The following is a 23887-nucleotide window of genomic DNA, read 5'->3' as shown; positions in this document are numbered from 1 at the left end:
ATGCATAGATTCTTGTTTACTTTACCTAAAATAGGTTTTTAAAGGTTATTGCACCTAGGATCTTAGATGTCGTGCCCGTTAGATATACAAGGCTTGGAATGGATTTTTCTAGGGTATTCCAACATTTATTTCTTGGGTTTTATTTTTTATTGCCTTTAAAAATTAAGTGGTGACACCAAGTAAAAAATAAATATAAAAATCAATTTCCAAATAATTATGTTAAAATTTTGCCTTTACATGTGAAAGTATATATTTGTAAAGCAAATTGTGAATCATGAAATAACAAAATAAGTATGATGAAATATTTTTAATTATGTTGGTCCTTTAATAGCGAAAGTCTCCCATGATTGGTTTTCTAAAAAAATTGAATTCTTTCTCTATTTATATGCAATGTTCTAGAGAGCTATTCAAAGAACTCATTTACGGAGATCTCATACTCCATTTGCCTAACGGTCCCATATGGAACAACTATGCTCATGAAAACATTTGTAGGATCAAAGAAATAAGTGTAAGGTACAAAGTAATGAAATCTAGATATCAATAGTGAGGCCAAGTATAGAGCGGCTCGAAGAACTTATTTATAAGACACTCATTCTCTATTCCCTTAAACGGTCCAATTCGGAACATGGAAGCATTTCTAGGATTATGTTAGTCATTTCATTAAATAATGAATCCAATATGAGCACGTGTAAAAACAAAGGAATAAAATAATAGGATATATATATATATATATATATATATATATATATATATATATATATATATATATATATATATATATATATATATATATATATATATATATATGTATGTATATGAAACACACAAAGTAATAAGAGGAATATACAAAGTAATAAAATCTAGATACAATGCAATGCTATCAAGGTACAAAGTTAGGAGATCAATGTTACAAAGCAATAGGATCAAAGTACAAAGAAATGAGAATAAAATTACAAAGCAACATGACCAACCAATAATGTTTTAATTTCACCCTTAGGAGCAAAATTACATATTTATGGAGCAAAATAATTATTTTTAGGAGTGTTATTAGAAAATTTGAGACTATCATATCGATTTTGTAAGTGATTTTACTACTTTTGGGAGCGAAATTAAATTTTAGGAACTGAATTTACGTATCTTCTCCAATTTCTTAATTAGTTTATTTCTTGATTCTCATAAATAAAATTTCAATTTTTTTTGTAATATTAATAAATAAATTATTATTTTTTCCTAAATTGTAGCATATATATGATCTTGTACATGATTTTTTTTTTTTTTTGGTAATTTTTTTCTTCAAGACAATATTTATTTCAATAATTTATTTTGAGATGATATTTTATTTCAACTAAGTAATTCTTTTTCTTTTTTTAATCTATTCATCAAGATAAATAAATTTGTATATAAATGAAAATTTAAAATTCTATTTTTACCTCTATTGGTTATCATATACATAAAACAAAAATTTTCAAGAATTTGTGTTATTTATGCCATTTTTTTTACTAATTTATTTGTTTCTTAACTAAGTAATTAATAATCATGATTAAATAATTATTTTTATTTAATTTTCATGCTAAATAAATTTTATAGTCATTAAATTTTACAACCTCAAAATTTAGGCCTATTTAGGCTATTTTTTGTTTTCATTTTCAAAGAATACGAAAATTAGATAAAAAAAAAATGCTTCAATGATATTTTCCCATTTTCATTTTTTAGAAAATTGATCTTAAAACTGAAAAAAAAAAATGAAAACATCAATTTGGTGTTTCCAAAATTTTCTTGAGAAAACTGAAAAATGTTTTCTAAAAAATTGAAAATAAATAGGGTAATAAAATCACAAAGAAGACATTATTGGACCATAATATAAAAAGGAATATAGATATTAAATATCAATATAAATAAGATTAGTTCCTATATTTTTTAAATCAAATATTATACATAGTCTATTTCATTTATTTAGTAGACTATAGATTATTACACACATTTTTATATTCAAATAATTTAGTTGATTAATTATAAATGTTTTACAATATTTTATTAAACCATTTTAAAATAAAACGGATAATAAATAAAATGGGTTATATAATATTTTCTCTTATAATATTTTAATTATATTTCATATGCCTATTATTATGCACATGTGTACATTTTCCCTTATAATACACATATATCTCACGTGTATTATATAATATTTTAATTATATTTTTTTCACCATTTTCTATGTTAATGAAAATTTAAAACAAAACAAGATTTTACAAATTTTTATTTTCTTAATTAATCATATTTTCAAGAAAAGAAAATTATGAAAATAGAGAATAAAAACTAAAAATTGTTTTTGAAACCGAACTTAAACTCAAATGTTTGAAGGTGATTTTCAAAGAAATAAGGTAACTTCATAAATCTATACTAAGATGTTCACTCTCATATAATGTTTCTTATTTAAAAAACAAAATATAGAAAATAATCCAATTACACACTAATAACTTGTATGGTAATAATTATTTTTTAAAACAATTTTTTGTTCTTTAAAATAAAATGAAAACATAAAATAATTTTCTATTCTTAAAAATATAAAACAGTATTTATAGAGAATATCTTTTAATTGTTTTTAATTATTTTTTTATTTTTTAAAATTAGAAAAAAAAAGATAAAATAATTTTTGTTTCTTAAAAGTATAAGACAGTGTTCATACATAATGTCTTTTAAATATTTTCAATTATTTTCACTTAATTTCCAAGGAGTGTTTTAAAAAATAATTATATTAATAAAGAATAATTAAAAATGAGGTAATATATATAAATTATTTTCAAAATATATTTAAAGACATAGAAAATAGGTTAAAATATTTCAAATTCTTAAAAATACTTTTATTCTATAAAACACAAAATAACAGTTTAAAAACAGTTCTAAAAGACATTTTCAAACAAAGCCATGTGTTTTTCTATTGGGAAATTAACTACCATCTTCCATCAGTCTTGCGTGTCAGCCGTGTTGGACAGTCTACAAATCGTTATTTGATTTCTCATACAAGGAAAAATTTTGGATCAGCACCGTCAAAGAAGGCGCTTTGTTTATTGGTTGATGTTAGCGCATTTATAAAATAGAAAACTTTGAAGAAGAAACATATACTTTCAAGTCTTTCCTCTGCTTTAAACGTCACGTCAAATAATTTTGTTTTCCCTCCGTGGAAAGTTGGAACTAGAAAAGTAGCAAGTGGTGTAGCAATTGGTGATGATAAGGACACCGTAGACCAGCATTTAGTAGGGGAAGCCACCCATCTGAGTCTTTCCACAAGGCAAAGTAGGAAATGGTCTAACAATTGGCAATGAAAAGGACTCGGTAGACCAGCATTTGGTGGGGGAAGCCACTCATCTGAGTCTTTCCACAAGGTGAAGTAGGAAATGGCGTAGCAATTGCCAATTGGGGATGATAAGGACTCGGTAGATAAAAGTAAAACAGATGAGATTGCTCTTTTCAAATATTTTCAACACTCAAATTCGAGCAGGGACACAATTATTTAGATTTTTTTTTATTAATTACATTAGAAAAAGGAAATTGTTTTTCTTCATATCCAAAACAAAACAGAGCTTTGAGAAAAATAATGAATATGTAAAACAACTACTTAGGCTTGTAATCTATATTATTAAAAGCCACAATTGTTTACTTGTCCCTTGTTTTGAGGCCCATTAAAATCTTATGGTTCCAAACTAAACATTTCTAGAAAATGTTTATTCCCTTATCTCCCATCGTGTCTATCTAAGGCGGAAGAATAGCGTTTCAGCGGAACAAAGAAAGCCATGGGTACTTGCAAATGTGTATCCATGAAGTTACCAAGTGGAAATTCAATCTAATGGACAATGATTTTTTTTTTCAAAAAAAAAAATACTCATAATATATTAAAAGGAAGGAGCATGTACTCGTACCTGATGATATCCAGCTCATAAGTCTAGTTTGGTGAAATAGGCTGCCCCATACAACTCATCTAGCATTTCGTCTACTGTAGGAATGGGAAATCGGTCTTTAATGATGGTTGCGTTTAGTGCCCGATAGTCTGTGCAAAATGGCCAAGTGCCATTTTTTTTTTACCAACAAAACGGGATATGAGAATGGACTGGTGTTGGGTCGAATGACTCCCATATTGAGCATATTCTCAACCTGTTTTTCGATCTCTGCTTTTTGAAAATATGCATATCTATAGGGCCGAACATTTTTGGGTTGAGTACCTTCTTTGAGAGGAATATGATGGCCGATATTCCTCAAGGGTGGTAGTGTGGTTGGTTATTTGAACACGTTTGCATAGTCCTCCAATGTCTGCTGCATGGTTAGACTAGTGTCTGTCCCAATGGACTTCTCGACAGTTTGTAGGTAGACAGCAAACAACATTTGGCCTTGGTGCATCTCTTTCGCAACCGACGCCAATGATGTCGCTTGAATGGTCTGGTTAATTTCTTGTAATCTTCGTGCTTGATTACCCCAGTGAAATTCCATGGTCAATTGTTTCCAATTGCAGACCACAGAGCCTAGCATCTCCAGCCATTGGATGCCTAACACCATATCAAGTCCTGCTAGGGGTAGAGAATAGAGGGTGAGTGAAAAAGTAATACCTTGCAAATTCACTTGCACCTTCTCAAAGCGACCCTGGCAGAGTAGTCGTTCGCCACTTGCTACGCGAACAACAAACGATTTCGTTGGCACCATTGGAAGTTGAAGAAATCTAGCTATTTTCTCGCTCAGAAAATTATGAGTGGATCCACTGTCTATCAATGCTATCACGTGTTGAGATCCAATGGTGGCTGCTACTCGCATGGTTCTTGGAGATGCCTAGCCTGTTAGTGCATGTATTGAGATTTTTGGTTCGGCTTGATCTCCCAGAGTATCTTCCATCTGCAACTTTTCGTCCACCACCTTATAAAAGTCACACCGAATAATGATGCTTCTAATAAACATCATGGAATTAAAAAAAACTACAATAACAATTTACACTTCTGATAAGCGCCATCGTATATCCCAACATAATGATACTTTTTGAAAGTGCTAAGGATTAAAGCATTATGATTTTCGATTTTTGTAGTAGTGACAAGTAATGAGACCAAGTATAGAGGACTCGAAGAACTCATTTATAAAACATTCATTCTCCATTCGCTTAAATGGTCCAATATGGAACAATTGTACTCATGGGAGCATTTTTAGGATTATGTTAGCCATTCATTAAATAATGATCCAATATATAAAATAAAAAAAAAATAAAAAAAGGTAGAAACAAAGGTACATAATAATGAGAATGTACAAAGTAATAAAATCTAGATACAAATTACAAAGATCAAGTTTTAACCAGAGGTACAATGCAATGGGATCAAGTTACAAAGTCAAGAGATTAATGTTACAAAGCAATAAGATTAAATGTACAAATAAATGAGAATAAAATTGCAAAGCAACATGACCAACCAATAATGTTTTAATTTCACCCTTGGGAGCAAAATTACAAATTTATGGAGCGAAATAATTGCTTTTAGGAGCGTTGTTTGAAATTTTGAGAGCATCTTATTGATTTTGTAAGTGATTTTACTATTTTGGGAGCAAAATTAAATTTTAGGAACTCAATTTACCTCTCTTCTACAATTTTTTAATTAGTTCATTTCTTGATTCTTATAAACAAAATTTTAATTTTCTTGTAATATTAATAAATAAATTATATTTTTATTCCAAATTGTACCATATGATCTTCTACATGAATTTTTTTTTCCTAATTTTTTTCTTTAAGACAATATTTTTTTAAATAATTTATTTTGAGATGATATTTTATTTCAATTAAGTAATTCTTTTTCTTTTTTAATCTATTCATCAAGATAAATAAATTTGTATATAAATGAAAATTTAAAATTCTATTTTAAAATTCATCAATATAAAATAAATTTTTGTTGCAAAGAATGTCTTTTAAATATTTTCAACTATTTTCACTTATTTTTTAAGGAGTGTTTAAAAAAATAATTATATCAATAAAGAAGAATTAAAAATAAAGTAATATATATAAAAAAAAGTTATTTTTAAAATATATTTAAAGACATGTTAAAATATTTTAAATTTTCAAACAAAACTTTGTTTTATAAAATATTGAGTCACAATTTTTATAAATTATTTTTAAAAACAATTTTAAAAAACATTTTCAAACACAGCTAAGTGTTTTTTTTTTTATTTGGAAATTGGCAACCATCTTTCGTCAGTCTTGCGTGTTAGACACTCTACAAATCGTTATTTGGATTTTCATTCAAGGAAAAAATCTTGGATCAGCACCGTCAAAGAAGGCGCTTTGTTTGTCGGTTGATGTTAAAGAAGACTTTGAAGAAGAAACAAACACAAGACTACCAAATAATTTTGTTTTATTAGCTGAAGCCGCCCTCCGTGGAAAGTTGGAAAAGTAGGAAATGGTGTAGAAATTGGTGATGATAAAGACAGGGAAGACCAGCATTTAGTGGGGGCAGCCACTCATCTGAGTCTTTCCACACGGTAAAGTAGGAAATGGTGTAGCAATTGGTGGTGATACTGACACGGTAGACCAGCATTTAGTGGGGGAAGCCACTCATCTTAGTCTTTCCACAAGGCAAAGTCTCCGGCTCCGAAGAAGAGAAATTTGAGGCGACTGGTACTACACGCATAAAGAAAGTTGGTCATGACACCTTTAAAAAGCCCCCTTAAATCTGAGTTTAACCCATGTGGGAAGGTAGAAATTGTTACTTCAAAAAAGTCTTTGTAAGAAACGTTTTTCAGATAATTTTTTCTAAAAAAAAAAAAAAAAAATCATGATTGTAGATCCGATTATTATAAAACTGTTTTAACTAAAAATTTGTGAAACATATTTTTTAAGTGAGAAAACTACTTCTAATTTAGAGAATAGAAAGATGTTTTTCAAAAATAGTTTTGATGCATGTAGGTTTTTTTGTCTTGTCACTACTCGATCAAGTCTAGTAAAATGGCAAGTCTCACACGTCTGGTTAATGAAAATACATGTTAAACATGCATCTTAGTTTTTAACATTAAATATATTTCAAGTGGTCACCTAGATACAAGTAATATGATCAAACTACAAAATATATGACTAAAATATTAAAGTGAAAATGTGATTTAGGTATGAATCATTTGACCAAATTACGAACAATTCAAGTAAATCATCGTCACATCCCAAAATTGGGAGGTCAAGGGCATCACGGTCAAATCACATCCCAAAACCAGGAGGTCAAAGGCATCATGATCAAATCACATATAAAACTTTAGAGCCCATCATCTTAATGAATTTAATCAACAAAACCTAAACTATTTAATTTAATGATTCTATCAAACACTTAAATAAGAATTCAAAAAAAAAAAAAAAAAAAAAGACAAAATTGAAAAGAGTCTTTAAGTCAAGAATCCTAAATAAAAATCAAATCTAAAGTAGTTTCTGATCAAAACATTCTAATCCCTTCTCTCTGATATCACTTGATCCTGAAAAGTTGAATAATAAATATGGGTGAATTTGGCAACTCAGTAAGAAAAAATAGTTTAATAAAAAGGATCAAGTATAGTACAAAATTAAATCATGGGATATATCACGTCTTTATCAAATATAACTAGCAAAACAATTAGCAAGCTATCTCATTTAATACACATTTTTGAAAACTTCAACACTTTCAATTTAAAGATAGAGCCAAATAATACATTTTATATAATCAACTCATATTCAAAAGAATTTCACAAACATTTTATTCTGGTCTACTAACACTAAACCAAAATATTAGGACTTGCACTAGGTGGCTAGCCTCAAAATATTTCTCTTACTGGTGAACAGAACGGTTTCCAATTAATGATATACCAAAAGCCAAAAACACCCTGATTAGTTAAGGTTGTAATGAAGGTCAACAACTTATTTCATGTTGACCAAGGCGACTAATAACCAAAGTTTCAAAATCATCATATATAATAAATCAAACGATAAAATTTACTTGTCAAACAATAAACAAATAATATGATATTCCCAATTTATTTAATAAATTAAGGAGCAAATCAAAATATACTTCAAAGAAAAAAAAAATTTTGACACTTCCAAAAAACAGATGAAAAATAGATAGGGAATTATAAAATAACTTGTTGCACTATTAACCCTTATCGGGAGGAAATCACTCAAATTCTTGAAAGAATCAATTCACACTTTTAAATTGTAAAAACGAAACAAATATTAAAACATTATGCTTTTTAACTCTTTTTGAATCAAAGTTCTTTGGAGACTTTTTTTTTTCTCTTTATTTTGGCAATTGATAACACATAAAAAGCATAACAAGATAAAGATAATTGATGAGATAGTGGATGGTTTACAGGACCAAAAATATCTCACATATATTTTTTTTTAAATACAAAAATATCCCTAAAATCAAGGTAAGTCTTTTTAAAATTTTAAAATACATAAATATCTCTAAATCAAGTAAGTAGGTCTTTTTAAATTTCCAAAATGCATAAAACATCCTTAAAATCAAAATCAAGGGAGGGATGTTACGTACTTGGCTCCTTATAAAAATTTCATCCTCAAATTTGCTAAGTCGTTTGACTTTTACACTACTATATTTATTCATCATGAAATCAAATAACTCAATTGTAGAAAATAAGTAAATCATATAAAAAAAATCATTAAAAACAATCATATTTATGTAAAAGTAATGGAGTCCATATATATATATATTAGGAAAAGTTGTTTATGGGAAGAAATGAAATTACATATGGTTGGTCACACTTTTTCTAACTCATTCCTAACTAAATAAATAAGTCTATAGGGCCCTATCCATTCTGTAACACCCTAAAACCCGAAGGCTAAGGGCATCACAATCAAGTCATATGCAAAACTCTAGAGCCCAACATATTAATGACTTTAATTAACAAAACCAAAACTATTTAAAAAAACATTTGAATAATAAATTTAATGATTCTGTCAAACACTTAATAAGAACTCAAAAAAAAAAAAAAAATAGAACTGAAAATTTATTGGAGTCGAATATGTGCTCTAATGACACATATGATATGACTTATGTAATTTTAAAAACTCAAATCATTGAACATAATTCAAATTGATGCTAAGATCTTAGTTATGGATTTAACTTTTATCTTGTGTTAAATCTCGGGTTTAAAGGATGAAAATAATGCAAGTTGAAGGAGTTATTTTTTCAACCATGGTAAAGAAACACTATGACAAATATAAGATTTAGATATTTCATAAAAAAATTCACTAATAAAAAAATATACTTTAACATATTGTTAGTCCTCTGTGCCACCAACTTGATCTACACCTTTTACCTTCCATTTGTGAGTCCTTTCCTTGTGTTGGTTGTCACATTCAATGTTTGGTAGTTCCCCATAACCTTGCCGTTGATTCCTTATTCCATCTCCACAATTTAACACCTTTGAGCTGGTTTACTGGGTCTTCGGTAAGGTCAATGTGTCATGTGAGTCAAACTTTAATACATTGTTTACCCGAACAACCTATTAGTTGTTTTTTTTTATGAAAATGTTAGATGACTTAGGTCAAGACAAGACCATTTAATAAGGCTAAATAAACACAATCTGTTAGGTAGCTCCCGAGAACAAGCAGGCTGAGCTCCACAAAAAAAAGCCCCAAAGATATCCAGTGGCCTAGTCAGAAGGAACACGGGGCTAACAGCCCACCGGCCCACCTTCTCAAAATCAATGCTTTCAGTCCAGCGAGACCCACACATCTCATTTAAAGGCACCACCATTCCATATTTAGTTTTGTTTCACTGGACTTCATCTAATTACTGGTGGAGTTCCACCATTCTCACAAACAGTTTTACCAAAGAGAACAAAATACAGAGATACTCAGTAATATTATAAATATTAGTAAACAGAGCTGTCAGAAGAAACATATGAATTTATTTACAACCAAGTAAACACCCCAACTTACAAAAATTTGTTTCAAACATGAAATAGGTATAATTTGAAATCATATGCTTTTGCAATATCCATCAGTGTGCATCAATATGAAATTGTATGTTTCTGTGATATCTATCAATAACAGCTCAAGAATAAAAGCAAGAAAGGTTTTTTCCCCCTTTCTTCTTTTTATCATTTTTTTTTCTGTTCTTTTTTTAAATTTTTATACTTCAATTCTCAATTTTTTTTTTTTTTTAGCTCAAACAAGAATAAAAAAAGGGGAAAATTGACAAGCTACAACAAGAGGAGAAAAAAAATGTACATGGTTTAACAGTGAAAGCCAACACAACTACAAGGGGCAGTGAGATTTCTGGTTTGTGAAGGTGATGGTTTTGTGATCATCATCTACACCCAAACTATCCTGGATTGGGTTTTCATATCAATTGAAATGAAATGAAACAAAATAATTGGAAAAAACCTCAGAAACTAGTAGCCTGAGAGATAATTAAAGAATTTTTTTAAGCAAATAAAGATGAGAAAAAAAAGGCTTGAGAAATATCAAAAAGGGAGAGATCTATGGGAATCATAACTTATAACCTTAATAAAATAAAATCACCACCTTAGAAACTTATTGAAACACAATTAACCTTTTAAAACATAATAATACATGTTAAACCAAAATAAAACATAATTTCCAACTTATAACCATAATAAAACAAAATTAAAAAATTATTAAAATGAAAACCAAAATGAATCAACATATGTTCTCTGGTGGAGACCTAACCCCACGAAACAGGCTTACTTAGTGGAACCCTAACCCTCATGTCTTGGAGAAAGTGGCCTAACCATTTTTCCATCTTTACATGAAGTTTGTTGTCTACAGCATTAACATCGTGTTGGCGAGAAGGAAGTACGAAACCTCTTTCTCTTCAAATCATAACCATTGGAAAGGGAGTGAAAACGAAAACGATAGGAAAATCAATGGTTTACATGGACTATTTATTAGTTCTCACCTCTGATTTCAACAACTGTATTTCCTCAGGTTGTAGAGACACCATGGATTCTGTCACACCCTCGAAAATCACCCTAAAATTTTCACCTGATGCGCGGTGCTAAGAACCCTTCCTTAGCCAACCTTCTCTCCCAGCCTTCTCAAAACGCACACAAACAATAGCAAACCAAAGGAAATAGGGACACAACGAGGTTACAGGAAATCTTTCCCAACTTGTATTAATCTCAACTACAAGATACAAAATTGTTTCCCTGAGTCATAGAGCAATGCTTACATCCCAAGCATTTAGAGACTACTTTCCCTCTTGTCTCTCCCTTTTTTTCCTCTCAAGGCTGTAGGAGCCCTTTTAAAAGACTCACCCTACAGTTTTTCCCTTGGTGGTTATGCAACCGTCCAGAACCGCCCTGAACTGCTTGCACAACCACCCACTGTGGGATCCTCCCTAAAAGTGCCGAGTGGCTCCCTCTCCCTTGGACACGCAGACGGCCCCTTGCGACACGTGGCATTGCTCATTCCACCCGAACGGAAATTCTCCCTCATTCCACCCGGATATCTCATATCCGGAATTCTGTCCGATCGACGTTCCACCTTCTCCGGATATCTCACATTCGGCGCCTGTCCGACCGACATTCCAACTTCTCAGGATATCTCACATCCTGCGCCTGTCCGGCTGACGTTCCACCTTCTCCGGATATCTCACATCCGGTGCCTGTCCGGCCGACGTTCCACCTTCTCCAGATATCTCACATCCGGCGCCCTTGTCGCCGGATGGGAGAGGAGGACGATTCAACTTCCCCCGGCAGACATGTCCGGATCCTTCGGTAACGCCTATCCGGAGTGCGCGCTTGACTTGTCCGTGATCCCCATACTTAGCTCCCGGGGTTTGAACCACCAAACCTCCAGGCTTTCCTTGCTTTCCGCCTAGGCTCTCATGGGTGCAAGGCCTACCCATGAGGCCTATTTCTCTGGGTCTGAATCAAGTGGCTAAGGGGTTGACAAACCCACCCCCACCTGCTGAAGTCGACACCCACGTTGACTTAGACTGCCAGTATGCCTAGACCTCCTTCTCAAATTGCCATAAAGTAACATCTCTTTCCCATGAAGCTTCGGTTTCTGAAATCCCCTTCCACTGAACCAAGAAACCAGTTCGTCGGTTCTTTCTGCTGTGTCCCATGGTCCTGTGATCCAAGATCTTCTCTATCTCCCGATCAAATTGTTTCATGACCAAGGGAGGGGATCGCTTTGTCTGCACCCTCTCCGCATCCAGATCCTCATGGTAAGGTTTCAAAAAACTTACATGGAAGGTCGGGTGAAGCTTGAGCCTCTCAGGCAGCTTCAACATGTATGTCACCTGCCCAACCCGCTTTATTACCTCAAAGGGTCCATCATACTTGGAAATAAGTCCCCTCTGCCTTATCTTGTTGCTGATCTTCTTCCATATTTGAGGAGTTAATTTCAGTAGGACCCTATCCCCAACCTGAAATTCTAAGGGTCTTCTATCTCGGTCTGCATACTTCTTCATGCGTCTGGCTGCCTTCTCCAGACTGTCCCGGGCTTCATCAAGCATCTCTTGCTGGGACTGCGCCATTTTATAAGCTGCAGGGCTGTTACCTCCTACCTTCTGCATTACCACCTCTAGAGGCATCCGAGACTGTACCCCAATGGCTAACTCAAAGGGACTCATCCCTGTTGCTGAGCTTCTCTGCAAGTTGTAACACAACTGTGCAGTGTCCATCAAGTCCACCCAATTCTTCTGTGTTGCCGTCACATAGTGCCTGAGGTATTCCTCCAGCAAGGCATTGATCCTCTCTGTCTGCCCATCAGTCTGAGGATGGTTGGCTGTAGAGAACTTCAACTCTGAACCCAAGAGTTTGAACAACTCAACCCAAAACTTGCCTGTAAATCTTGTATCCCGATTACTGACTATGTCCTGTGGCAACCCAAAGTGCTTGACAACGTTGCTAAAGAACAATTTAGCCGCTTCCTCCGCAAGGCAAGCATCAGGGGCAGGTATAAAAACAGTATATTTTGAAAATATGTCCACAACAACAAAGACAGATTTAAAATCACGAACTTTTGGAAATCCAGTGATGAAGTCCATGGAGATGTTTTCCCAAGGTTTCTCTGGAATGGGGAGGGGCTACAGCAACCCTGCAGCCTTCTTCCTTTCAGTCTTGTCCATTTGACAAACCAAGCAGGACTTCACATAGGCCTACACGTCCTCACCCATCTTAGGCCAGTAATAGGATCTAGCTAATAGGGTCAGAGTCCTTTCTTCTCCGGGATGGCCTGCCCATTTCGCATCGTGAGTTTCCCGCAACAGTTTCTTTCTGAGGCCGCCTGTAGGAACATACCATCTTCCTCCTTTTGCCATAAGGAGGTCACCTTCTAGCCAATACCTCCTAATCACACCCTCCTTCACGTGTTGCTTCAGCCTGCCATATGCAGCATCCTGCTCCGCAGCTTGTTTGATTTTCTCATTGAAGTCAGAGATGACTTCTGAGAGGGCTGTGATGTAGGCAATCACTTCTCTCCTGCTCAAGGCATCAGCTACAGTGTTATGTCTCCCTGGTCGATGCAACCACCGTGTTTGTCTGGGGCTCAGCTTCTTCTGGGTTTTGAAGAAGGTATTGACCACATTGTCCATGACCACCGTAAAAATACTCCCCAGCAAGTAGTGCCTCCACTGCTGTAGGCAATGAACCACAATAGTCATCTCCTTCTCGTGAGTGGAGTACCTCTGCTCAGCATTGTTCAGCTTCCTGCTCTCAAACGCCACAGGGTGCCCTTCCTACACCAAGACTCCACCCAAAACTCTATCAGAGGCATCAGTTTGGACTTCAAAGGGTAAGTCCAAATCTGGCAACCGCAGTACAGGCTCAGTGGAGATGGCTTCCTTCAGGCTTTCAAAAGCCATCTGACACTGCATGCTCCAATCCCACTGATTGTCCTTCTTCAATAGGTCAGTAAGGGGAGACACCATCTTTGAATACCCCTTAATGAACCTTCTGTAGTAGTTGGCCAAGTCAAGGAAGGACCATAGCTCCGTCACTTTGGTAGGGACTGACCACTCCATAATAGCCTGCACCTTGCCCTTGTCCATCCTGATCAGTCCTACACTGATCTTATGTCCTAGAAATGTGATCTCCTCCTGAGCAAACTCACATTTCTTTGGCTTCACATAAAGCCTATTCTCCCTCAATCTCTGGAACACCAATCTCAAGTGTTTCTCATGTTCTGTTAGTGTCTTGCTATAAACAACAATGTCATCTAGATACACTACCACAAACGCATCCAAATAGTCAAACAGAACATCATTCATTAAATTACAGAAAGTAGCAGGGGCATTGGTCAATCCAAAAGGCATTACCAGGAACTCGTATGAGCCATACCGAGTTACACAAGTCGTTTTCCCCTCATCTCCTGCTGCAATCCGCACTTGCCAATAACCTGATCTCAGGTCCAACTTGGTGAAGTAAGAAGCTTTTGACAATCTGTCAAATAGCTCAGCAGCCAAGGGGATCGGGTACTTGTTTTTTATGGTCACCTTGTTGAGTGCTCTATAGTCCATGCACATGCGGAGAGAGCCATCATGCTTCTTTTGGAAGAGCACTGGTGCACCATATGGGGCCCTTGAGGGCTGGATCAAGTCTGCATCCAGCAACTCCTTCAACTGCTTATGTAATTCCAGCAGCTCTGCAAGGGACATTATGTAAGGGGCTTGTGCCGAAGCCTTAGTTCCAGGCATCAACTCTATCTTGTGGTCAATAGGTCGCCGTGGTGGCAGTTCCTTGGGGAGTTCTGCAGGCATGACATCCTTGAACTCCTTAAGGATACTGACGACTAAATCAGGGACTTCCATAGACTGTCCCTCCTTGATCTCGATCAAGGCTGCAACATAGGTCTACTGGCACCTCTTCAATCCTTTCTTCAACTGGATAGCAGACAGCATCTCGGGTTGGCCCTTGCCACCATCCTTTGCCCTCAAAGCTTGCACGAAGCAAGGTTGCTTCTCTTCCAACACCATCAACCCACCAAGGTGTGGGATCAGGGCCACCTTAGCCCTCAATAGGAAGTCCACCCCAAGGATCAAGTCAAAATCGTCCAAAGGTACACAGAGTAAGCTACACATACCTTTCCAGTCACCAATTTGCATGGGGACATTCTTTGCTACCCCTTGGATTTTCTAAGCTTTGCTGTTTACTGCCTTGATCCTACTAGTGTCCTCTTCTAACTTTAGTCCCAACCTGGCTGCTTCTTTGGTGGCCACGAAATTATGAGTGACACCACTATCCACCAAGGCCTTCACCTGCACACCATTCACTATTGCATGAATATGCATTAGAGACTTCTGGACTGGAGTCTCACCATGAATCACGTTCAGAAGTTGCAGGGGATTGACTCTAGGAGGAGTGTCTAGGTCAGAGTCTCCCTTGTCATCTGCAGTCACCAGGGCTGAGAGCTTCTTTCTTTTGGGGCAGTCTTTGGCTCGATGTGGGCCATTGCAGATGAAGCATCCTGTCATCCGAGTGGTCTGCTGCACAACCTTTATGGTTTTCTCCACTGGTTTTCCTCATGCAGTAGGCTTTTTGTTCTGCTTCTTCCACCCAGACTCCTTAGTCTTGCCCTCAATCTTAGCCTTCTTGCCCCCTTCTGACCTGGGTCTCTGCGTGGTGGAGATGGCACCACCCATCTTGTAGTCCACCAAGCAGTTTGCTGCAACCATGGCAGCAGGGAGATCATGAACCCCTTGCCTCCTGAGCTCCGTCTGAGCCCATCCTTGCAACCCAGACATGAAGTTGAACAGCTTGTCCTCCTCGGACATGTCCTTAATGTCCAACATCAAGGAACTGAATTCTTTGACGTATTCCCTCACAGATCCGGTGTGTCTGAGCCTTTTTAGTGCCTCCCTGGCCACCTAAGCCGTGTTGGTGGGAAGAAACCAATCCTTCAATTCCTTCTTCAGAGTCTCCCAAGTGGTGATTTGGGGCCTTCCAGACTCTGCATCGTCCTCCATCCTGGTTCGCCACCATAGTTTGGCATCACCAGTCAGATACATACTGGTGATGGAAACCTTCTCGCCATTAGGAACATGAGCAGCCTTAAAGAACTACTCGATGTCCCACAAGAAGTTCTCCAGTTCCTTCGCGTTTCTGTTGCCATTGAAGCCTTTGGGCTCTGGGACTCGAACTTTGGAAGGGGCTTCAGGGCTTGAGGCAGATCCCTGCAACACCGCCTTCTTAAGGATGGCGATGTCTTCTCCATAGGACCACAGGGTCTCCTTGAAGTCATCAATCCGGGACTGCATCTCGGTTTTGAACTCAGCCAATTTCTCCTCAAAGAAATTGTCATGGGACTCCAACATACTCCTCTGCACTTGGACTTCTTCCCTGGTGTGCTCTGCCCACGAAGCCACTGTGCCATCCTCACGTGGCCATTCTCCTAGCGCCTTTTCTATTTGAGTCATCCTCTCCCGTAAGGCCTCCATTGCACTACCACCAGCCATCTCTGGTGCTTGCTCTGATACCAACTGTCACACCCTCGAAAATCACCCTAAAATTTTCACCTGGCGCGCGGTGCTAAGAACCCTTCCTTAGCCAACCTTCTCTCCCAGCCTTCTCAAAACGCACACAAACAATAGCAAACCAAATGAAACATGGACACAACGAGGTTACAAGAAATCCTTCCCAACTTGTATTAATCTCAACTACAAGATACAAAATTGTTTCCCTAAGTCAGAGAGCAATGCTTACATCCCAAGCATTCAGAGACTACTTTCCCTCTTGTCTCTCCCTTTTTTTCCTCTCAAGGCTGCAGGAGCCTTTTTAAAAGTCTCACCCTGCAGTTTTTCCCTTGGTGGTTATGCAACCGCCCTGAACTGCTTGCACAACCACCCACTGCGGGATCCTCCCTAAAAGTGCCGCATGGCTCCCTCTCCCTTGGACACACAGACGACCCCTTGCAACACGTGGCATCGCTCATTCCACCCGGACGGAAATTCTCCCTCATTCCACCCGGATATCTCATATCCGGAATTCTGTCCGACCGACGTTCCACCTTCTTCGGATATCTCACATCCGGCGCCCCTATCGCCGGATGGGAGAGGAGGACAATTCAACTTCCCCGGGCAGACATGTCTGGATCCTTCGGTAATGCCTATCCGGAGTGCCCGCTTGACTTGTCCGCGATCCCCACACTTAGCTCCTAGGGTTTGAACCACCAAACCTCCAGGCTTTCCTTGCTTTCCGCCTAGGCTCTCATGGGTGCAAGGCCTACCCATGAGGCCTATTTCTCCGGGTCTGAATCAAGTGGCTAAGGGCCTGACAGATTCCCACTAATGGCCTTGATTTCCTACCAAACTCCGACCTTTTAGGGTTTATTCCTGTGTCATCCTCTCACAATGAGTCTTATCCATGTTTTTTTTCCTCACCTTTTGTAGAGAAATTTATTTGGAATTTGTTAGGGTTTTTTCTTCAATTGGGTGTTTTTATGATAGGTGCTTGGGGAATTTCTTAGGAAGTTGTTGGGATTTTTGTGGAACTAGTTGTTTTGTTGATGGGTGGTTGGGGAATTTAATTTATGTTTGACTTTGCCTTCTGTTTGGAGAAAATATAGGAAAATAAAGAAGGATGGAGTTTTTTTAATGTTGTTTTAGTTGAATTGAGTATGGTTCAGTTTGATTTAGCTTTAAATTTTGGTTTCACCATGAAAAATATGAAAGAAAATAAAATGAAATTAAAATTAGTTAGAAATTCATATATTTAAAGAATATTTAATCTTAAATTTGAAGAAACATATAAAAATAATCTTTCCTTTCACTTTTCCTCTTTATTTTCTTTCTCTCACATTTTCCCTCAAATTTTTTGAGAACTAAAATTGTCTTTATGTTTTTTTTTTTTTTTTTCATCTAGAAACAGTATTTTAAAATTAAAAAAAAAAAAAAAAGATATGAACTTTGAGAGAACAAGTGTTTGGTTGTGCTTATAGAGTAAAAAGGAAACATGAAGAAATATAACCAAATTTAGAAAACAAAACCATTCTCTGATGAGTACTTTGGCTCTCCACAATTTACTCTATGCAAAATTTTTTAGACCCTAGACAAATAAGACTTAATATGTTGGATTTATTTAAAAGTAATTTGAAACACAAAAACCAAATCAATTAGTACCAATTGGATATAGTTGATAATGTTTTTGAAAACCAAGAACAAAGTTTTGAGAATTCAAATATGAAAATTAGTTTTATTACCTTATTCTCCTTCAAGTTACTATACACTAATTTACAATGCATAAGTTTGAAAAGTAATTTTCACATTTTCAATTATTGTCTGGAATACTTTACAAAAAGTAATTGAAAGCACCTTAAATTTGTTCTTTAAAATACTTGTTTTCATAATAAATTCTCAAAAAAAAAAAAAAAAAATTGTTTTCTATGAAAAGTTTGCTAAACATTTTTTTAAGTCATAAAAGTATTTTTATAGGTTATCTAGAAACATTATTTGAATTAATTATATATAATAATATTAGGAAATAAGCACATAAAATAGAAATGATAAGGTTATTTTTAGAAAAAAAAATTGTAAAAACATTTCGTACTTTTATATAAAGTATGGAGATATAAGGAACAAGCATATGGATTTTATGAGTAATGCTAGGCTAGGAGAGGAAGGAAAGTCATATGTCATCTACTATGCTAACAAGACCCTTAATGAAGCTCAAAGAGCTTACACAACTATCAAGAAAGAGTTGCTTGCTATGGTGTTCGCACTTGACAAGTTTAGAAACTATCTATTGCATACTGCCATTCTATTATTCATAGACCATTGAACCCCAATGTATTTACTCAACCAGAAGGATGCAAAGGCAAGACCTACGGTGGATATTAGTACTTCAAGTGTTCAATATGAGAAGAGGTATTTTTTGTCGAGGGCCAAGAATTCCATCTAGGATGATCACTTGTATCGCTACAAATGTTGTCCAAACCAGGTTATAAGGAGCACAAATATACAAATGTTGTCTAAACCAGGTAAACGGGTATAGTGAAAGCTTATTAAGGAGAATTGAACCCCAAACAAGAGACTTACCTGAACCATGACCTACCACTAGGGCAAGTATGCCCATTGTTAAATGTATTGCATCAAACATATTTATATTCAAAGTCATCATATAAGTCAAATATTAAAAGAATATTTTAGAGAATAAATTATTTATAATTATTTTATAATTAAATGAAATTTTTTCATTTAATTGATTACAAAAAATATAAAAATTATCATGATAATTTTTTTCATAGTGTTTTAAATATCATTAATAGATTAATTAAATATTAAAAAATTATACATATATCACAATTTATTTTATATCATTTAATACAATTGAATTAAATAGATCATAATTTTAATATTAAATATATTTTAAAATTAGACATATTATAATCAAATATCACAATATTATTATGAAATAATATTTGATGCAATTTAATAATAAATATACAATTATAAAATTCATATTTTTTATCAACGTATATGATATTATTATCAAAGATGATAAATCATATTGTACATATATCAAATTCGTCAACAAAACAACTTTAAAATATCTATTATATTTCTAATTACATTTTTATAAGGTTTTTCTTATATTTTTATGAATTTTGATCAATTTTATGTCTATCAATATTTTTTTTCAAAATATCTGCCTATATATCTATTATATCTATAAAATCAAAATACTAATATATCTGTAATTATCAATATTTTCATCCTTAATTACTTAAGGAGATGTGTTCATAAGGAAGAACAAAGGAAGATTCTTAATATGTGTCATGAAGGGTGCTTGTTGTGGACATTTTAGTAAACACATTCTTGCAAGAGTTGTATGTAGTGCTAGTAGATGGGGAAGATTAGCAAGAGATTTCAGATGCCCATGATTCGTGTTCAAGTTGTAGAAGTGCTCAACTGTTAGGGACTTAAGACTTTATGAGGCCTTTTCCCTATCTTTGGGAATCCATACATTTTTGTGGGGTTAGACTACATTTCTAAATGGGGGTAGAGGTTGCTGCATGTGAGACAAATGATCATAAGGTGGTACTGAAATTCAAAAAGGAGAATATCTTTTCAAGGTTCGGAATTCTAGGAAATATGATTGGTACTTATGGAAGTGCTCAATTTCGTGCTTTCTCTATGCCTGCAGAACCAGTCATCTCAAATTTCTCTTCTTTTCCACATAATTTGATTGTAACTGCTGGAGACTTTGCCGAGTGGAAAGACTCTGATGTGTCGCATCCCCCACTAAATTTCTGGTCTACATTGGTTTTACACCATTTCCTAATTTCTAGTACTTCAGAAAATCATCTTGTTTTCACAGAAAATAGAAGAAACTCCTGCCAATAAAACAAAATTATTTCATGTCGTGAAATTTAAAGGAGCGGTGAAACTTCAAAATTCTTTCTTTCTTCTTCAAAATTTTCTATTCTACAGCCAGCCAACATCAAACAATAAATAAACCGCCTTCTTTGACGGTGCCGACCCAAGATTTCTCCTTGAATGAAAAATCAAAAAACGACTTTAAGAGTGTCTAAGACGCAAGACTAATGCAGGATGGTTGTTAATTTCCACAAAAAAAAAAAAAAAAAAAAAAAAAAAAAAAAAAAACACCTTGTGTATAAAAAGGCTTTAGAAGAAAAGCTTAGGAGCACACCCAGTCCAACACATTAGCACTTTGCTTGTGAAAATGGGAAGCAAAACGGTGAAGGAAGACTCCATCTCCATGGCCTCCTTTACCAATTCTCTCTTCATAGTGGTTGTCTTTCTAAGTTTGCTGCCCAACACCTCAGCATACTTGCGTTACTCCTCTCCACGCTTCCCTCACCCATTTCCACGCCGCTTTTCTCCACCTTCACGGCTTCACTACAAATCACCACCATCTCGTCGATATTTTCCTCTTCCTCCTCAGAAAAAACATCACACGCCACCAGCGCCACCAACACCATATAAGAAATCTCCACCTCCTCCTCCTGAGACCAACCATACCACGCCACGAGCGCCACCAACACCATATAAGAAATCTCCACCTCCTCCTCCTGAGAACAACCATACCACGCCACTAGCGCCACCAACACCATATAAGAAATCTCCACCGTCACCCCGTTTCCCTGGTGGACCCCCAATTAATCACGTACCTAATTTACCTCATTGAGAAAAGAGACAAGCGCCAACCATAGAGAGGAAACTGTAGGCCTTACAGAATATTCTTAATTTCAACTGCTTATGTGTGTAAGAAGGCCCATTTCTTCGGAATACAATTTGATCATATTCTTTTCTCTCGGTGCAGGTATGGAGGCCAGTACTAGTCAAGAGAGGATACTGAACTTATATTTAAAGAATAAAGGGGCTCTCCTGGTTATTTCTATCGATACATACATATTTTGTAATAAAAATGAAAGGATAAATGTCCACCCATGTTGTAATTTGGTTTGTTTGCTTGTATCTTTTGATGATTATACTAGAAATGAATTCGTTTCTCTGATTCATGCATAGATTGGAAAATTTTTGTGTGCAAGACTGAAAAACTGAAAAAATAAAAATAAAAACAGTTTCAATCATTGGAAGTAATAGAAAAGAGAAATAAAAGACTACACATAATCCAAATTCTCCCTCTTCTTATATTCGAAATTGAGAAGTAGAAAATCAACAAAATTTATCCAAAGTGGAGTCTGTTTAGGAAACACAAGTAGTTGCAAGCAAGACTTGACTCACCTCCGTTATTTAATTTGGACATATAGCTCCTTCCAAGTTTGTTTCAATAATTCTTTATTTTTTTTATTTTTAAACGAATTAATAGTTAAAAGTCCATTGAAAGTGATTCTAAGAAGCACTTTTAACATTTCTAAAACATGAAAAAAAAAAAAAAAAAATCTTTCAAGTATTACAAAGGTTAGAAACATTTTTTAGTGTTTCTAAAATTACTGTCAAACACACTCTTAATATGAAATAATTTTTCATACTTATCGTGTAAAAAAAGGCTTTTATAAGATAACCCGTGGTTGCTTATGTTATAAACTTATTTTTGAACTTGAAACCTTCTTGGGCCTTTTGAACTTTGTGATTTGCTTGGCTTTTCAAAAGCCCAAAGCTCTATTGTAAGTTTAACAAGGTTAATTAATATGTTAAGAATAATTTTAGATAATGAGTTGAAAAGATGTAGAGCTTGTTTTAGTCCGGTGATTAAAGAACAATTTTTTTGTTTTTAAAAATAAAAAATTATTTTTAAAAATTCATAGCATTATTTGGCTATAGTTCTCTTTTTCCAATTTTTAAAACAAAGTGAAATAGAAAATGGGTTTTAAATTCATTTGTTTTAATATATATATATATAGAAATTAAACGAACCATAAAAAAAAAAAAAAAAATTGAATCTGATTTTTTTTCCCACTTTCCATAATTCAATATTAATGCTAAAAATCTTCAAATATGATCTTCCTTCAAATTACGCATATTTTGTTTTTAATTTTCTTTAATTGTTATAAAATATTTCATTAAGTAAATAAATTTCAAACAAACAACACTTGATAGATAAAATAAGTCAATAACATTAGAAAAACATGAACCAAAATTAATTTTGAATGACTTAACTAGTTTCTTCTTTACATATAATCATATTTTTGTAAAAATTTTTACTATTCAAATAAACTCTAAAATAAGTAAGACTTAATGTATTACATTCATTAACTAATCTACTAATTTTTAAAAATAACTTAAAACTCAAATAATGATAAAATTAATACCAAAACTAAAGTGACTTTATTGTTTCTCTTCTACATCCAACTACATTTTTCTGATTTTTCACTTGATAAATAAACTTCAAATTAAACAAGACTTAATACATTGGATCATTAATAAGTCTATTAATTTTTTAAAATGATTTAAAACTCAAATAGTGAAAAACCTACCTAGAAAGGGCAGTAGGTCAACCGGTTTAGAAATGGGTACCCTTTACTAAGAAAGGTTTTCCCTCAATCAAGAAGACAGCCCTTTTCGAAGAAAGAGAAAATTTTGCACCCCTTGACCAGTTCTCAACCTAGAAATAACAATAGGTCAACTGGTTCCTTAATTGGTTGAGTCAATTTAGTTCACCCTTAATCGATTGGACCCTTTTTAGCTCAACAGTCATATTTTTCAACTCAAAACCTTTTAAACAAGTTTTTAAAAGTATTTAACAAGGTTTTTAGTTGAGAATAAGAAATCATCCAATTATGAAATATTTCAAATAAAATAACTCTTAGATGAATTTTTTGTGTAAAACAAACAAAATAAGATACATGAAAAACCTACTATACCAATAACATTACAAAGAGATTCTATGAAATATCTTGAAAGCTCTTCTCTTTGAGGCTTCATCTTTTTTGCCCTCAATTCATGCATATAACTCAAAAGAAAAGTTCCTTTGACTTGATTTAGCCTTTATAATTGCTACTTTGGAACTCATCTTACCTAGTCATACTTAAAATATAATCATTAGTTCCAAACATCATTAAAACCAAGATTAATCAAACTTTAGTTTCACAACAACCTAATATCACAATTTAAAATAAAAACTAACTTTAAGTATTAAGTTAAAATAATTATTTATTCTTATTCTCAGCTCTCTTTTGTCTCATTTGTCCATGTTCAGTAAAAATATGTTACAACTATAATTTCACATTCATAATTCATATTTTATGGTAAAATATTTTTATCATTATCTTACATATCTCCAATATTTTAAATGTGGATATTTAACAAATTAATTTATTACTTGTGATTAGTGAAAGTATAAATATTAGTTAAAAAAATTAAGAGAAATATCTCAAATTGATGATTTAAAATAAATTTTAAGTTAATCTTACAAAATAATTGTTTTACTTAAAAGTAAAAAATTAAATAATAAATTTTAAATCAACAACTTCAAAATAATTTAACTTAAAATTAAT

General features: G+C 34.2%; 1 long non-coding RNA gene across 1 annotated transcript; it reads left to right on the top strand.

Annotated features, from left to right (window-relative positions):
* Positions 1-20627: 20627 nt before the first annotated feature.
* On the top strand, positions 20628-21454 carry LOC117913164. Its single transcript, XR_004651082.1, has 2 exons — positions 20628-21149; positions 21250-21454. It is a non-coding gene; the product is annotated as an uncharacterized LOC117913164 (long non-coding RNA).
* The last annotated feature ends 2433 nt before the right edge of the window (positions 21455-23887 follow it).

Source organism: Vitis riparia, chromosome 4, assembly GCF_004353265.1.
Source record: "Vitis riparia cultivar Riparia Gloire de Montpellier isolate 1030 chromosome 4, EGFV_Vit.rip_1.0, whole genome shotgun sequence".
NCBI classification, from domain to species: domain Eukaryota; kingdom Viridiplantae; phylum Streptophyta; class Magnoliopsida; order Vitales; family Vitaceae; genus Vitis; species Vitis riparia.
Note: the sequence above shows the minus strand (reverse complement) of the source record. Positions and strands in the feature narration are given on the sequence as shown.